Raw genomic sequence first — 6000 nt, 5'->3', positions numbered from 1 at the left:
TGTGTTCGAGAACGTGTCAAAAGTATCTCGACTGAGTGAAGGACCATGACTGTTAAAGGGTGTCCCATCACTATTCCTTCACTCTGGGTTAGGCTGATACCAACTGCAGCTATGGCACGCTAGCACCCTGGCAGTGCTGCTGCGACCGGATCCAAAGTAGCTGAAAAATATGCTACTGGTCTGTTTACGCCACCATGGGCTTGAGTCAAGACAGACAAGGAACATGCATCACGTTGATGACAAAACAGTGTGAAAGGCTTTGTGTAGTCAGGCATACCTAAAGCTGGAGCCCTGCACATGCATTCTTTCAATTCAATAAAAGCATCCATCTTATCTCCTTTCAGCTCTATTTCATCCAGCGCATCCTTCTGGGTCCGTCTCAGTAAAGGCTTGGCTAAAGTTGAGAAATTGGGAATCCATTGGCGACAGTAGCTCACCATTCCCAAAAACTTCCTCACCTCTCTCCTCGTCCTTGGGGGACTCATTTGGAGTACACTTGTTATTCTTTCCTTCATAATTCTTCGTGACCCTTTCTCTATTTGATGACCCAAATATTTCACTTTCTTCTGGCAGAACTGTAATTTTGAAGGAGACACTTTGTGTCCGTTCCTTCCCAAATGGTTCAATAGGGCAATGGTATCAGCTGTACAGTCACTTTCTGTCTTGGATGCGATCAGCAAATCGTCAATGTACTGTACTAGGGTTGACTCGAATGGTAACTCCAACGATTCCAAATCTTTCTTTAGAATCTGATTGAAAATTGATGGTGACTCCGAAAACCCTTGAGGAATTCGACACCAACTGTAGACTCTGTCTAGGAATTTGAAACAAAAGAGAAATTGGCTGTCCTCATGAAGAGGCACAGAAAAGAATGCTTGTGACAAGTCGATGACTGAGAACCACTCAGCATCACAAAGAACTTGAAACATTATCACAGCTGGATTTGGTACTATGGGACAACATTTGATTATTATGTCATTTATTTTCCTCAAATCCTGAACAATTCGGACCTTTCCACTTGGTTTTATTAGTCCCATGATTGGCGAATTACATGGACTGCTTAACACTTCTTTCAGTACTCCCTGTTTTACAAACTCATCAATGAGTTGGGCGACTTTCATAAGGGTGTCTTGTGCCATATGGTACTGTGTGGTCTGGGGAAAAGTTACATTGGGTTTTACAGTCACTTTTACTGTTTCCACTCCTTTGACCAATCCTACCTCTTTCCCTGTCATATCCCACACTTCCTTTCCGACTGTTTCCTGTAACTCAGCAGGAATATCTGCTTCAGTGAGCATTGGATAAAGAGTAATCAGAGGATACTCTTCATCAACAGTTTCCACTTCGTCCCCTCCTACACTGTCCTCTTCTTCCCCATCACTGTTTGAATTTTAATTCCATCGTTTGAACACATAATCGAATACCCCAATTTGCACAATAAGTCTCTCCCTAATAGTGATATCGGGCTTGAGTCACACACCACAAATTTATGTGACCCTTGATAGTTACCAATTCTGACTTGAACTGGATCTGTGATTGGGTTCGTCAGGTACCTGTTTTCTACTCCCATTACTTGAACTGTTCTCCCTGAAAGTGGCAAATTTGGTACTTCAATGCTCCTGACAGTGGAACGTGTAGCTCCTGTGTCAACCAAGAATGAAACGCAGTGACCCATAACTCTTCGCTCCACATACGGACCCTTTTGATCAACTTCCAAAGATGTTGCAAGCATACAATTTCCCTCCTCATCTGAACTTTCACTCTCCCATGCATCGTTTATTCCATTCTCACAGTGTAATGGGAATTGGTGTACTGTGTCATTTTGATTCATTCATTGACCCGTGACCTGTTGAGGAAGCATTGCTTGCTGCTGATTCATTGGTGCTAAGGGTACTTGCATTTGCTGATTAGGTACCATAGGAAACTGCTGTTGCATTGGCTGCAATTGTGCCATTTGCACACGGGGCATTTGCACCTGCTGCGATTGCATGGGTTATAAACCCTGCATCTGGTTTATATTGTTTTGAAAATTTGGATTCGGACCTTGAAATGCATTGACATCATTGTTTTGCTGACCCACACCTTCCTGCACCATCAAGCACTCCCGTTTCCAATGCCCGACGATTTTGCACGTGTGACACGGCCTCACCTTCTTCATTGCCTGTATACCATTTGGAATCATAACAGTATTTAAATCAGGACCATTATTCACAAAACCTCCTCAGCCTCTGCCTCTCATCTGCGGCTGAAACATAGCATTTCCCTGCTGCTGCTGCTGCGGCATCTGTTGTTGAAAACCTTACAAACCTTGCAAACCTGTCTGAGCTGCTCTAAGCTGCATCACCATCACCTTTTCTTTCAACCTTTTCTGCTTTGTATCAATCTCATCACTGCAGTATTTTGCATATTTCAACACTTCATCGATCGACTTTGACTGCCAACAAATCAAATGCGTTTTAATCATCTGGCTGATTTCGGGTCTCAACCCTTCCACAAATCTGAACACAAAATGAAGCATGTCCTTTGCCTCAATCGTTTCTGTGCCACTATAATTCTTAAACGCTTTCAACAATCTCTCATAGTACGCATGTATAGACTCTTTAACTTCTTGGGCTGTTCTGTCAATCCTCTGCCAATCCACATTTTTCAACGCAACTTTGGTTTTCAAGTGCTCGATCACCTTATGGTATAAGCTCATTACCGTAGGTGATGGTGCACCTGTGTCCCTATCTCTCTCTGGTTCACTGGTCGGCCAACCTACAGCCCTCTTACAATCTTCCCACAAATCTGCCGGAACCTCAATTTCAAATAAAGTATTCAGGTCTTCCCAGAGACATTTCGCGAGTTTCACAAATCTATCTGTTTGTTGATACCACTCGATCAGTTTTTCTCTCAATTTAGGGAAATCATCCGTAAAGGATTGAATATCGCACCTGTGCCATGGTACATGTACAAGTTTTCCCCCTGCTGTCTCTCTCATTGGTAACATGGTTATCAGGTCGTCATTCTGTTGTGCTTTCTCATTCCGCTCTGGGGTATTTTCTTTCTTTTTGTCCTTTTTCTTAACCCACCTGCTTTCCCACTTGTCTAAACATCTCCAGACCTGTGCGCTCTGCTGTATCTCTTTAAGGTGTGTTTTCATCCCTGCGGATATCATGTGTTCAAAATCTTTTGTCTCAAAATCTAACCTGTAACTTCTGCTCAGGTGTTTAGTCTTACCTATGTCAATCTCGTTTCTGTCTGCAATTTTTTGTAACTTCTTATGTATGCTGCTTAGTTCTCTTGTAATCCTAGGGCACATGTATCTTAGCTCTTCCTCTGTGTATGATTCTAATCTGTTCAAGCCCATTGTTCCCTCTACCAGTTCATCTGCCTCCATACCCAATCTTATTTTATTCAGGTATTCTTCTCCCTTCCCGCTGGATGTACTCTGTGGGGAGTTCAGGCTGTTGAACCATTGTGTTAACTGTTGCGCATTCAGTCCCATCAGTGTAGCAGTTACATCAACTGCTACTGATGGTTTCTGTAATGTTTCAGTCTCTGAGGTTAACAGTACTAATAGTGGTGGATGTGACCTTACCACGGTTGACGGAGCACAAATTGGGATTGGACTAAATTCCGACAAGGACCCAGATCCATTTGGCAGTGCCGCTATTGGAGTTGTTTCTGGAGTGGTTCCTATGCATCTTCTCCCTGTCCCACTCTGTGTCATTACTACCCCTTGTTCGCATACGTTTGGGTTTGCTTGTATGTACAGTGGTACTGGTGGACCTACAGTGATAGGCAGAGATATTGCATCTGGAATCTGTCCGTTCCCCAAATTCTGTGGCATGTTAATCCCCACATTATGGTTCATCATTGCTGGCATACCTAACTGGCTCTCTGTTACTAGAGTATACTTCGGCACTTCTTGTGCCTGCTTTTGAGGCATCAAAAACTGTGTTGATTCGGCTTGAATCAATGTTGGTCTTTGATCATTCTGTCCTCCCTGCGCCATTGAATCAGAGGTCATTCCCATGTTATGCCCATCACAGCAGTGCCTTTGAACCTGTGGCTGATAATTATCAGCAGGTTTCAATTTAGGCACGTCTGGGTATATTCTCTGAATCTGTGGTATTTGTGGTGAGAAAGGCATATTGGAACTGCTCTGCCTCTGAGATATTCTCAAATTTGGTGTTACATTACCCTGTATTGGTTCTGGAGGGGCAGTACTAATGCTTGAGCCCTTTTCGCTTTCCACATATGGTGGCGGGCGATCATTCAATAATTGTATGATGAACTCCTCATCGTCTGACTCGTCTGATCTTTTCGAGTTTCTGTTATTGTCTCTATCTCTGGACTGGCTCCTGTTTGTCCTATAGGTAGCTTTCCTTCCTTCCGTCTTCACTTCATCAGTAATTGCTGGAAACAATTTAATCCCCTGCAATACATCTGATCTCCAAACTTTTTGTGTGCTGTCCCATCTAGCGTCTGCTAGTGTCTTTTCTACTTTTCTTATTCTTGTCTCGAACTTCTTTTGTTGTTGGTTTCTAGCTATTAGCTCCCAAATTGCTAGTGCCTCAAACTGTGCTGGTCTTGGAGGTACTTTCATGTCGTACTGCGCAAATCTTAGGTTCTCTAAAACCCTTAAACGATCCGTGGATAGGGAACGCTACACTTCCATGCTTCTCTGTTCATTTGCACCATTGCTTTAGCCAAAGACATGGTGCTACCCCCTTTTCTTCAATCACGATGTAAGCTGGTGTACCCTCAGGCGGTATTTCTTCTCCTACATTTGCTTTAATATAAACATCTCCCCTCATGGCACTCTTAAATGCTTTGAAAAATTTCATCTTTCCGTCTTTTATTTTTCAAAAATATGTAATCAATAAGTGACTTTAATTCCCGGAATACTCTTCGCTTGCCTTTCCCCTTCCAATTGCGCTTTACGGACTGTGTCCAATCCGTGCGCGACCCTTCTCACCAACCGACCTATCCCAGCGCGGCTCCTAGTGACGTCACACTCACACATACTGCGGCTGACAAAGTCCCGCGGCTTGTCGTCTTTCGTTCGTCTTCACTCAAATATTAACTTCTGCAATATATCGCGAGCACTAATCAAAGGAAGAAAACAAATCTGTCGGTTTACTACAGGAAGGGTAATACAATCGCTTCAGAAACCTTAGGGATTTTTCACTTGCCTTGGCAGTTATTCCATCTTTCTTGGTTTCCCACTTTCGCAAGCAAAATTTGACCCGCAAACTTTACCCTCAACTGACCAATGAACTATTCTAGTGCACTTTAGAATTCGTCAAATGTCAAAGTCGAAATTTTCTTTCATTCCTCAGAATTCATACCAACTTGTTGGCCACGCCCGATCAACCTATTAAACCGACCAGATTACAACATCAAACAAGTGTCACATACACTTTTCAACATAGTCCGGAGTCTCTTGACCTCGCAGGGCCCGTCTCAACATCAACAGCCACGTGGACAATTTTTTCTGCACAAAGCGCTACACACATGTGAAGTTCGACGACTTCCCTACTCTCACACTTTTGGAGTAACACTCCTCTAATATCTTTTAACCCCCTAAGATCCTCACAAACTTCTCAATTAATCTGCGGCAATAAGCTGTGCAAGCGCAAAACCCTAGCTTCTCTCATACCGTCACTAGAAACGCCGAAACCATTCTCACACCTCCATGTCCTTCATTCGCAAGCTCCGAGATCCCGGGAAAGTAATTGGGGACTTAGGGCACCATCATCCCTCCAACTTGTTTTATCAAAGAAAATTCTAACTTGACTCCGTCTATTGTTCGGATGGGGTCCCAAAGGGCTAAACCATCAATCTCTGCTACCATCTACTGATAACGCGTCCAGCCCTTATAAATTACCTGGACACGCTGGAGGTCGGTGAATCTTTTAGCCGAGTCGGGCTCTCCTCATCCTAGAATAGTCGGGTCACTTAGATCAATAATCAATAACTATTGTAATCGGTGATCAATATATCACATCAGAA

This window comes from Pleurodeles waltl, chromosome 6, assembly GCF_031143425.1.
Source record: "Pleurodeles waltl isolate 20211129_DDA chromosome 6, aPleWal1.hap1.20221129, whole genome shotgun sequence".
Lineage (NCBI taxonomy): Eukaryota > Metazoa > Chordata > Amphibia > Caudata > Salamandridae > Pleurodeles > Pleurodeles waltl.
The sequence above is the reverse complement of the archived record's forward strand: the minus strand, read 5'-3'. Positions refer to the sequence as shown.